This window comes from Schistocerca serialis, chromosome 1 (assembly GCF_023864345.2).
Source record: "Schistocerca serialis cubense isolate TAMUIC-IGC-003099 chromosome 1, iqSchSeri2.2, whole genome shotgun sequence".
In the NCBI taxonomy this organism is placed as follows: domain Eukaryota; kingdom Metazoa; phylum Arthropoda; class Insecta; order Orthoptera; family Acrididae; genus Schistocerca; species Schistocerca serialis.
In genome coordinates this window covers 104550259-104563054 of record NC_064638.1, presented here as the reverse complement: position 1 = coordinate 104563054, position 12796 = coordinate 104550259, and the positions used below count along the sequence as shown (strand labels likewise).

Sequence of the window (12796 nt, the reverse complement as noted above, 5' to 3'; positions counted from 1 at the left end):
TTCCATTATCCTCGTTTTGATCTTGTTGATTTTCTTCTTATATCCTCCTTTCAACACACTGTCCATACCTTCCAACTGCTCTTACATGTCCTTTGCTGTCTCTGACAGAAATACAATGTAATCGGCGTACCTCAAAATTTTTATTTCTTCTCCATGGATTTTAATTCCAACTCAGAATTTTTCTTTTGTTTCCTTTACTGCTTGCTCAATATACAGATTGAATAACATGGGGGATAAGCTACAACACTGTCTCACTCCCTTTCCAACCACTGCTTACCTTTCATGCCCCTTCAATCTTATAACTGTCATCTGGTTTCTGTACAAATTGTAAATAGCCTTTCGCTCCCTGTATTTTATCCCTGCCACCTTCAGAATTTGAAAGAGAGTATTCCAGTCAACATTTTCAAAAAATTTCTCTAATTCTACAAGTGCTACAAATGTAGGTTTGCCTTTTCTTAATCTATCTTCTAAGACAAGCCGCAGGGTCAGTATTGCCTCACAACATTTCTATGGTTTTTGCATTCGTCTGTAAGGAATTCGCGTTTGTATTTTGCAGCTGTGACTTATTAAACTGATAGTTCGGCAATTTCCACATCTGTCAACATTCGCTTTGTTTAGGATTGGAATTATTATATTCTTCTTGAAGTCTGAGGGTATTTCGCGTGTCTCATAGATCTTGCTCACCAGATGGCAGAGTTTTGTCAGGACTGTAGTACCACATCGCAAATGCTTCACGTAAATTCTTAGAAATTTCTTCCTCTGAATAACACCTATGTTTGACGCTAGAAAGCTTGTTTTAGCCAAGAATGCATTTTTGTCAGTGCTAGTCTGCATTTTATATCCTCCTTGGTCCGTCGTTGATGGGTTATTTTGCCGTGTAAGTAGCAGAATTCCTTAACTTCAGCTACTAGGTGATTACCAATCCTACCGTTAAGTTTCTCTCTCTTTTCTCATTATCTTCGATTTACTTTTAATCTATAATCTGACTCATTAGACTGTTCATTTCCGTTAGAAGATTCTGTAATCGTTCGTCATTTTCACTCAGGACAGCAATGTCATCAGCGAATGTTATCACTGATACCCTTTCACCTTGAATTCTAATTCCACTCTTGAATCTTTCTTTGATTTCCGTCATTGATTCTTCTATGTGTAGATTGGACAGCAGGGATACGGGAGAAAGACATTATCGATTTTTATTCTTCCCTCGTGGTCCTTAAGCCTTATCCCTATTTTTCCCACAATTTCGAAAATCTTTCACCATGTGACATTGTCGAACGGTTTCTCCAGCTCGACTGATTCTATGAACGTGTCTTGATTTTTCTTCGGTCTTGCTTCCATTATCACCCTCCTCGTCAGAACTGCCTCTGCGGTATCTGCACCTTTCATAAAGTCAAACTGATCGTCATCTGACATATCCTCAATTATTCTTTACGCGTCATCTAACACATCTTCAAATTTTCTTTTCGATTCTTGTGTGTTATTCTTGTCAGCAACTTGTATGTAAGAGCTGTTAGGGGGGTAGGACGTCAAACGGGCCGACTTGAAGCAGGAGAGGCACCACAGGACATTTTAATTTCCACTGTCTATACTTTTACAAATAAATTTATAAAAATTTAACAGCATGACCAGGAGGGACTCAGGATTCATACTCATAGCAGTGGAAGTTCAAAAACGTAACAAAACACATTTTTTTTTACATGTGAAATTTCATCATTTTTTCACTTACTACTGGCTGCATTTGTTGCTATAGGTACACTTCCTAAGTAAGAGAGATTCTTCGATGACTTTTGCACAGCATACAAACCATAGTTCCAGGTGTATGAAACTCTAGAAGTTATATAATTTATGAAATTGAATGATTACATTTTAAACTTCATGTTTAGAAAAAACTCAAGTTTTATAGTTATCTCAACTTTTTCCACAGTTTTTTAATAGATTTGGAAAATTCTATAGTTTCATACACCTGTAACTACTTTTTGTATGCTATGAAAAATTCATCGAAGAATCTCGCTTACTTAGGAAGAAAAGTGTACCTATAGCAACAAATGCAGCCAGTAATAAGTGAAAAAATGATGAAATTTCACATGTAAAAAACGGTATTTTGCTACGTTTTTGAACTTCTACTGCGATTAGTGTGAGACCTCAATCCTTCCTGGTCATGGTGACAAATTTTTATGAATTTATTTGTAAAAGTATAGACAGTAGAAATTAAAATGTCCTGTGATGCCTCTCCTGCTCCAAGTCGGCCCGTTTGACGTCCTGCCCCCCTTAAGCTGATTGTGCGATAATCCTCGCACTTGTAGGCTCTTGCATCTTCATCAATTTGTGGGTGACTTTTTTCCGAAAGTCTGATGGCATATCACCAGACTCGTACATTATACGCACCTACGAGAGCAGTAGTTTTGTTGCCAGTTCTCTCAATGATTTCAGAAATTCTGATTGAATGTTATCTATCCCTTGTGCCTTATTATCTAAAGCCCTTCCAAAGCTCTTTTATATTCAGATCCCAATACTCGATCCCTTATTTCTTCTATATCGACTCTGTTCCTTCATTATGACATCTTCAGACGAGTCTTCTCCCTCATAGAGGTCTTGAATTTACTCTTACCACCTATCCAGTCTCTCGTCTGCACAGTGGAATCCCCTCTATAGTCTTAATGTATCTCTCCTGGTTTCCGTTAAAATAAATGGAAGGCATTAGTTTCGGAACGACCCTCATTTATACATAACTTTTCAGCTGTGTTGCAGTTTATCTAGTTGTAATAACATGACTTGGTTGTATATGCGCCTAACAGGAAATTGTAACAGTAAAAGTAAGTTATCGCAACTCGTGCCGACGTTGTAATATGGCTGCTTTCACCATGGTTGCGGGGAAAACTTTTATTGTCTGCTAAGGGGGGCTGGAGGTGAGAAGACGCTGGGAGTTGGACGGCAGCTGCGCCCCTCAGCAGGTGTTGGGTGGGCCGGCGGCGGCGGGGGCGGCGGAGGCGGTGGAGGCGGCGGTGTCCCGCGGCGGTGCGCATCCTGCATCCCGCGCGGTCGCCCATAAATAACAAGCTTTAATTAAAATTCGGAAGATAAATTGTTAAAAATTTTGCCCTAATGTCTGGCTCGCGTTTCCCCGGCGCTTAAATTGTTAGGGCGGCTTCCGCACTGCTTGAATTACTTCGGCGTGTTCGCCGGCTCCGGCCTAATGAACTGGGATGCCGGCGGCCGGCGAATGCTTCAACAGGTTTTCTCCGTTTCGCCGCGGGAGTCTGTGCAACGAGAACACCGAATAAGTGCGTTCCTAGTCTCTCTATCTATGCCTGTATGTCTCGGAGGATGGAATTAGTTTCCTGTCTCATACATCAAGCGCACGATGAATCGCTGCGATATGGGCAGAAGCGGTATCTTTACGTTAGCCTCTTGGACATAAGTACAGTTCGTGAACAGTGGCGTTCAGACTATGTATGCAGATCTTACTAAAGTCTCGCTAGATGAATAATTCTTAAGACTGGAATTAAAGATAAATTAATGGCACTACGTGTCGGCTGGAGAGCTTCCGTAACCAATCACGGTCTCTCTCTTTCTTCTCTCTCTCTCTCTCTCTCTCTCTCTCACACACACACACACACACACACACACACACACACACATTCCCTCTGCCTATTCATCTAGTTATCGGTATCTCTTATCTCTTCCCTCTCCTCCGCAGAAAAGCGAACAGCAGAAGAGGCAACCACTCCGTCACGTACGTCATAGTGTTCCAGAGCCATGAGCAGGAGGTTAGCCTCTGTTAAAACAAAGACTCTTGAAGTCATAGGAGTTCACTCACTCTGACGAAGATTATTAATTGTGGAATCTGTGGCGTCACCGCCAGACACCACACTTGCTAGTTGGTAGCCTTTAAATCGGCCGCGGTCCGTTAGTATACGTCGAACCCGCGTGTCGCCACTATCACTGAGTGATTGCAGACCGAGCGCCGCCACACGGCAGGTCTAGTGTAGAGAGACTCCCTAGCACTCGCCCCAGTTGTACAGCCGACTTTGCTAGCGATGGTTCACTGTCTACATTCGCTCTCATTTGAAGAGACGACGGTTTAGCATAGCCTTCAGCTACGTCATTTGCTACGACCTAGCAAGGCGCCATATTTAGTTACTATGAATGTATTCTGAACAGATAATATTGTGAATCATGTACCGTCAAGAGCGACGTTCATCATTAATGGATTAAAGTTAAGTATCAAACTAATTATGTCCTCTTTCAGAATTCTAATTCCTTGTCATGTTCCAGACCTCACGTCAGTATAGTTCTTCCCTCCTCACGCCAGCCTGCGTGACCTGCGTGCATTTCGGCCTCCATTAGTAACACGGTGTTGGCTCTTCTGCCAACACAATAGAATTCTAGACAATTATATCATTCGGGGATTTGGAGATTCAGCAACTAAACTATATAAGCAAGAATGTCGGGACTTCATTGGAAGTAGATTAAGAGCTTACGAATGAATATACCCTCAGCTGCCAGTGTCTAGATTTGGAAGTCTAGCGACCAAATGATTGATATCATTCCTTCGGAATTTCAGGGATCACCGGGGGAACTGGCAAGCAAACTATTAGTTGTAAAATCTATGAGACTGAATTAATTCCGTCAGATTTCCAAAAGAAAGACATCCACAAAGTCCCTATGAAAATGGAAGGACTAACGCACACTTCCTTTAATAGCTGATATGCAAGATCCTGACGACAGCTATACACAGAGAGATCGTAAAGGAAAGTAACTAGCTGAAAATTATTTTGCCCACAGGGAAGATGCGTGGGAGAAGCGCCTAAGATGTTCAACTTGATAATGAAAGCAAGGCTTAAGGAAGACTAGGACATTTTCACAGGATTTGTTGGCCTAGAAGAAGCATTCGATAACGTAAAATTATGCAAAGTATTTGTAATTACATATATTGTGAAATCGGTGAGCATGATATTGGGCTGGAATTCATGTACGAGTAGAGACCGCAAAAGAATTGTATCTTTCTTTTTCTGTGGTACATAATTTAGAGTAATCAATAGACAGAAAAAGCTCGCATGTAATGTTATAGAAGTAAGCAAAAACTGGAACATCGAAAGTGCAAAAATCGGAAAACAGGAACCTGGAAACGTGCGTTAATAACGTCACATTGGCAGCAAATCTCACCACAGTTCTGTGCAACCCCGCAGTGGATGTGTCACATGACGCAAAGGTCATGATCCTCCCCCCTCCCTTCTCCTTCCACTCTTCCCGATATTTCACCCGTTCGTTTGAGACGTCAGCGATAGAAGTCTGAACAGCAATGCTCAGCGTTGAAACCAAGCCATTATCTTATGGGAGAAAATATTCCGGCACATAACCGCTCAGTATCAACACGAAAAGGCCTCTGTGTGTGGCGCAAAACGCGTCAATTAATCCACCCTTTTACTGGGGGTGGGGGGTTGATTCCCACACACCTCGAGGTCAAAAACGATCACACAGCGATGAGATGCAGGACAACTGCTGACACCTCCACGAACGATTCAGCCATTTTCTAAGGACATCATGGGACTCCAGTCCCAATGAAAGTGTTCGCACTCCTTTGGAGTGTATCGCGACCGCAATTTTTGCTCTATTGAACTGCCTGGAACCACGAGGGACCATTCGCAAGCATTCCACGACATTTGAACGTGATCCGAAGAAGCAAAGATACTTTAATCATATGCGAATGTATGGTTCCAGAGATCTTTCCAAATCTGAATCATCTATAATGCATATATACGCAGACTGAAGCGGCGAATGAAAATTTGCATCAAGGCCAGGATATGAATCCGGGTCTCTAGTTCACTATGCTGATGCCGTAACCACTACGTCATCTTGGCGGTGTGACTTTACATAACTGCACGGACTACCCTACCATGCCTCCCTCTACACATATAGATGTTTAGGACATGCAAAGATCTCTGGAGCTATTTAATTTCACTTGATTTAAGTTACTATGCCTGGGTTTCAGGTTGATCATCCGTTTCGTTCGATGCTTAGGCGCTTTTCCAACGTAGTTGGCGAGTCTCTGCAGTGCTGTTGAGGTTTAGAAGGAAAGCCTAGTGGACTGAGCCATGAATGTGAATTTTGATAGAGAAGGTAGCCAAGCTAGGGTAGTCAATACTACTGTGCAATGCCATTGTGCCAGGGTGGCGTAGTGATCTGCCTAGTGGGCAGGAGACTCTGGTAAGAATCGCAGCCTCGCTACATCCTGGGTTCAATCTGCTTATACACACCATAATAGTTGTTAAAGCTTTGTTAACCCTCCGTTTTCACGCCCTCCTGTGGTGTAATAACGGGTGTGTGTGACGTGCATGAATGTAACGGCAAAGGATCGCTAAAACACCCCCAGTTCGGCAACTCTAGTGATCCCACCCACCAGTCTCTAATTGAGCACTTTAACCTCTGATGGAAGCTGTGCGTCCGAATTTATCCTCAAGCGGCGGAAGAACTTTCTGCTACGAACAGTTCTGCGGATGAAGGAGAATATAAAATTTGGTCAGGGTGCCAGCAACGTTCATTTGCGACGGTCCAAATTCTTAGAGCTCTGCGATGTCACCTTAGGTATTGGTGACGCTTCGAACAGCAATGTGTCGACACTCGGCAGGAAGGTGCAGAGCTCAGAAGTTTATGTGGGTTGTAAGGTCCTAATTTTGTCACATTGGAACCAGATTTCACCGCAATTCTGACCGCTGCCACTATGTATGTGTCACACGAAGGGAAGGTCATCAGGCTCCCCTTTTACCCACATTCCACCATTTTGACACATCTGTGATGGAAGTTATAACTGCGACGCCCAGCGTTTAATTCACGTGTTTATCTTATGGGCAGCCGAGTAAAACGTTTCAGACACTCTGCCGCTCACAAACGACAGGAAAAGGAATGACAGAAAGGGTGTCAATGAAACCACCCCTTTCCTTGGAGCGTCGATACCCATAAATTTCGCGGTCGAAAACGACAATTCGCAGTGCGACGAGCCACAGGACTACGTTCTTGACAATCTTTCACGCTGCTGACACCACCGCGTACGATCCAGACCTTCTCAAGGTCCTGCAACAAAATTAAACGTGATTTAATATTTGTTCTCCTTCAACCGCAAAACTGGTAGGAGAAGAACGTTCTTCCGCCGTTCGCTGAAAAATGCGGACATACGTCTTCGGTCGGCCTGTTGTCGTGGATCAGAAACACCCAACAAGCTCTGACTGTCAAATAGCTATCCACAGCTGCCGCAGATTTAGCCCAGCGGTTGTCAACGAGTGACCTCCGGACAGCCACGTGTCAAGCCGTCATTGTTCGAGCCTGAAGCGCAAACTTTTTGGCAGGAGCCCACACTCAACACCTGTTACTGAACTGTAACGGAAACCAGTACAAAGCCAGGGTTCCTATGAAAGTAATAGTACAATGTATGAAGCATACATATATCGAATTTGTTATGAAAGTATTAGATACATAAATTGAAGCGCGAAAGATACTGGTATAGGAGGAGGAGGAGATTAGTGTTTAACGTCCCGTCGACAACGAGGTCATTAGAGACGGAGCGCAAGCTCGGGTGAGGGAAGGATGGGGAAGGAAATCGGCCGTGCCCTTTCAAAGGAACCATCCCGGCATTTGCCTGAAGCGATTTAGGGAAATCACGGAAAACCTAAATCAGGATGGCCGGAGACGGGATTGAACCGTCGTCCTCCCGAATGCGAGTCCAGCGTGCTAACCACTGCGTCACCTCGCTCGGTAAACTGGTATGGTTCAAATGGCTCTGAGCACTATGGGACTCAACTGCTGTGGTCATCAGTCCCCTAGAACTTAGAACTACTTAAACCTAACTAACCTAAGGACATCACACACATCCATGCCCGAGGCAGGATTCGAACCTGCGACCGTAGCAGTAAACTGGTATGGGCATGCGAGATATGTAAACTGACAGAATACGTCGCAGAGGTCGACAACGCCCGTATAAGAGAAAAAGTGTCTAGAGGAGTTGTTAGATCGGTTACTGCTGCTACTAAGGCAGGTTATCAAGATTTATGTGAGTTTCAACGTGGTGTTCTAGTCGACGCACAAGCAATATAACACAGCACCTCTGGGGTAGCGATCAAGTGGGGATTTTCCCGTACGACGATTTCACGAGTGTACCGTGAAAACCAGGAATCCGATAAAACATCAAATCTCCTACATCACTGCGGCCGGAAAAAGATCCTGCAAGAACGGGACCAACGACGACTGAAGAGAATCTTTCAACGTGACAGAAATGCAAAACTTCCGCAAATTTCTGCAGATTTCAATGTTGGATCATCAACAATTGTCAGCCTGCGAACCATTCAAAGAAACGTCATCGAGATGGGCTTTCGAAGCCGAAGGCCCACTGAAATACCCTTGATGACTGCACGAAACAGAGCTGTACGCCGCAACTAGGCCCATGAACACCGACATTGGACTGTTGATGACTGGAAACATGTTGCCTGGTCGGACGAGTTTCGTTTTAAATTGTATCGAACGGATAGACGTGTATGGGTATGGAGACAACCTCATGAATCCATGGACCTTGTATGTCAACAGGGGACTGTTCAATCTGATGGAGGCTAGGTAATGGTGTGGGGCGTGTGCATTTGGAGTGATATGGTACCTCTGTCATATCTAGATACGACTGCGGCAGGTGGCACGTACATAAGCATCCATTCAAGTCCATTGTTCATTCCTACGGGTTGGGACAATTCCAGCAGGACAATGCGACACGCCATACGTCCAGAATGACTCCAGGAACACTCGCATAAGTTTAATCACTTCAGCTGGCCCCAGACATGAACATTATTGAGAATATGTGGGACATAGGGTCTTAAAAAACAAAAAGTAATAACCTTCGTGGACTTCACAAAGGCATACGACTCTATCGACAGACAGACTCTTGTTAGGATCCCGAAGAACAGAGGACTTGATGGAACTACACAAGAACTCATAAAAGAAATTCTGACAGACACAAAAGCAAGGGTGAGATTCAGAGGAGCACTGTCAGAAGAATTTGAGATCAAGCCTGGTGTTAAACATGGAGATGGATTGTCACCATTGTTGTTCAGTGTAGCACTGGACGAAGTGATCAGGCAGTGGAGAGCAATAAACGAGGAAATAGGAATACCAAAGAGCCATGTGGGGGACAAAAAGGACCACAGGGCTCAAGTGGACTGCCTAGCCTTTGCAGACGACATAGCAAGTGAGACGAAAGAAGACGCAAAGACACAACTCGATAACTTAAGTAAGGTAGCCATAAAGGTGGGACTGAGGATAGCCTACAACAAGACAAAGATATTAAATACCACTGCAGACTGGGAAACACAGGAAGGCACTGTGGAAATGGCGGACAAATTTTAATACCTGGGAGAATTTATAATAGGAGGAACAGGAGCAAAGAGGGAATAACAGAGAGGATAAAGAAGATGAGGTCAGCCTTCTGCATCAGTAGAGAGATATACAATAAAAAGAATATATCCACAGAGATTAAGTTAAGCCACTACAAGGCAACGGTGAGGAATGCAGTATTATATGCTGCTGAGACGATGACACTAGGAGGAAATGGGGCAGAACAACTAGCGAAAGATGACAGAAGAATACTCAGAAAAATACTAGGTCCCAAAAGAGGTGGAGAGAGGTGGATGCGAAGACCTAGGGAAGAACTGTACCGGAACGTGAGAACAATATCCGGGGAAATCAGACTCAAAAGGGCAAGGTTTTCTGGACATGTAGTTAGGATGAGTATGGAAAGAATGACGAAGAGAGTGTGGGAAACAACAGGGAGGACAAAGGGAAAGACAGGAACCAAGTGGGTTGTTGAACTTTGGAAGGACTGGTTGGAATTGGGAATCAAGGTCGAAGGAAAGGAAAGTTGCAGGAGCAAATATACACCGACCAATATGCTGGAGATCAATGACAGAGAAGAATAGAGAAAAAAATTAGAGTGTCACCAGTGGAGCCAACAGGAGAAACGGACACTGAAGATCTCGGTAGAAGAGCGGGAGAGAAGAAGAGAGAGAATGAAAAGGTTGTCGCAGAAGAAGAGGAGAATGCAGTCCACGATGGGGCTCCCCTTGGTCCTACAGAGGCCGTAATGCAAGAAGAAGAAAAAGAATATGTGGGATGCATCGCAACGTGCTGTTCAGAAGGGATCTCCACCCACTTGGTACTCTTACGATTTGTGGACAAACCTGCAGGGTTCATGGTATCAGTTCCGTCCAGCACTACTTCAGACATTAGTCGAGTCCATGCCACGTCGTGTTGCGGAACTTCCGTGTGCTCACGGCCTCCCTATAGGATATTACAAAGCTTCTTTCATAACACGACAAATAAAACAAGGCGTTTTCATTTCTTGGATGGAGATTAGTGTAAAGGTACTCACTGTCCTGTTGTGTTATTACACTGTTACAACATTGTCCAACCTCAGTTCCTCCGAATCACCTAAAAATTCCCTTCCACATTAATTTTGTGTCGGTGTGTAGTTCTTGCAATGAAACTGTCGCCCACTTTTCTCGTGTCCTATTTTGATCCACATGTGGGTCCGTTGCGATAAATACGCCTTGCAAGTATTCACCAAATGTTTTCACGCGGCTGAAATCTGGTCTACGTGCAGGTCAGGGCAATACGTCATTATCTTTGTCTTTAAAGCACTTTTTGTTTGTAGCAGAAACATGCGCAGCTTCATTACGTTGTCGAAACCTTAGACTTACGTTCCCTAGTTCCTCGTACACTGTAATCATTTCTGTATCTCTCAGTGTACATGATAGATTTCATTCTAGTGTGCAGCTAAGCAATGCATAATTCAGTTTTATCATAGAATGCTGCTGTGGTGTGCGTACTGTAAGACCTTCGGTACACACCATCAGGTTATTTGACTTGTCGCTCTAACGAAGTAGGCGAGTGTCAGCAATATGTCTCGTTGTCTTATCGTGGCGTGTTTATCTTCTGCCGTTAGGTCAGACGATAGAAATGCCACCTGCACGCTTAGAGAAGCAGATTGACGGTGACCAACTTTAAACAAAACTTGATTAATTTTCACACAAATTTATTAAAATAATAACAATCATAAACCTTACTTAACTTGATTCTGGATGCTATTTACAATTGACAAAGTTCCTTTGGTCTTGGTACGTTAATCTTATTCTCACATATCTCTGATACTTGACAAAGTGTCTATACATTTATCTTCATGGCTATGTACAGGAATATGATAACCTTATTAGGCGCAGACTGAAACTTGAATATAGACTAATGCAGACTGACTGATCGGAGGTCTGTACACTCGTTATAATACCTCGTGCGTTCAGGTATCACTGCGCGAGTGTGATCCACGAGGAGAAAAGGTTCTATGTTAGCAGCAATCTCATTGGCTGCGTTACATTTTAATACACGGATCGGCGGAAGCAGAATTTGGTCCGTCTCTAAGACAGCGCCATCTCGTACTGCGGAGACGGACGAGCGCTGCGCCTGCACTGTTGTGCTTAGTGGGGCGCGCTCTATTGGGAAAGTTGTGTACGCGTTGACTAATCGCAGATCTATGTACACAACAGCTGCTCATATCATAACACTTCCACCACCAAAATTCCTGCTCATTCTTACCTGCTGCTCTGTTCTGAGATCATGCCAATGATACCGAAATCAATTCGGCCAACATTAAAATTCTTCTCGTCATTAAAGATCACTTTGTTCCATTCTGATGTCCATGAGATACGTTTTTCAGCAAACACCAATCTAGTCTCTTTATGTTTAGGTGTTTCTGCGTTCACAGGATGTTTGTCGTCCGACTAAATTACACTTAAAGGTGTGGCAGATAGTGGTAACTGTAAATTAGCAACAGTTTGAGAAGAATAATGGTTTGTGACCCACAGTTTCTACAAAAATACTCGTTTCATGCCTCAGATAATGTTCTACTCTGCCCGTATGTTCTATTCTGTCCATATCATCCACCCAGTCTTTCGAAATTATCGGTCAGTGCAATTGAACGTTTTCATTTCTGGGCGATTTGACGATTACAGAGCCCCGTTTTCCTGTACGCACAAATTTTTGCTTTTTCATCAGATGATGACCGTTTCCACGTGGTTTGATCACATTCGTGATTTACGTACGTAACACGCACTCTCACTAATGGCGTCTGTTTTCTACCTGCAGTAACGGCGCATACGCACGCGTCCGACTATCTTTATACCGATTTCCACATTCTACCACCTGAGTCGCTGATGTTATATACTGTACTACTGACATAAAATGCGATACCACCTGACTACACTTTCAATTTACTGGATCTCCTACTACTGCATATACACCATACACAACTATTCTAACCGACAGCGTTAATTTTACTAAAAATATCCATAATTTTATACTGATTTACACTATAGTATGTCTCGTGAAAGGATAATGTTTTCCAAAATTTCATTAATTAGATGTCTTACGAAGCTACACTGACATTTCACTGACAGTTATTCAACACATGGAACAGATAAGTGGTTGAAAATACTGGCGTTAGAAATAACTGCCTCACCTACCCTTACCCCGCTACATATCGTAAGGTGGTTTAGGAAGTGTTGATGTATGTGCAAACGTAATGATACTGTTAGCTGAAGGTGTGACTTGTGAACTAGGTAATCAGTTTAAATTGCAACACCCTCGTGGTTAGTAGGCAACGGCCTTGCCACAGTGGATACACCGGTTCCCATGAGATCACCGAAGTTTAGCGCTGTCGGGCGTGGTCGGCACTTGGATGGGTGACCATCCAGGCCGCCATGCGCTGTTGCCA

At 43.6% G+C, this 12796-nt stretch overlaps 1 pseudogene; it reads left to right on the top strand.

Annotated features, from left to right (window-relative positions):
* The first annotated feature begins 12678 nt into the window (after window positions 1-12678).
* LOC126428662 (5S ribosomal RNA) lies at window positions 12679-12796 on the top strand (annotated as a pseudogene).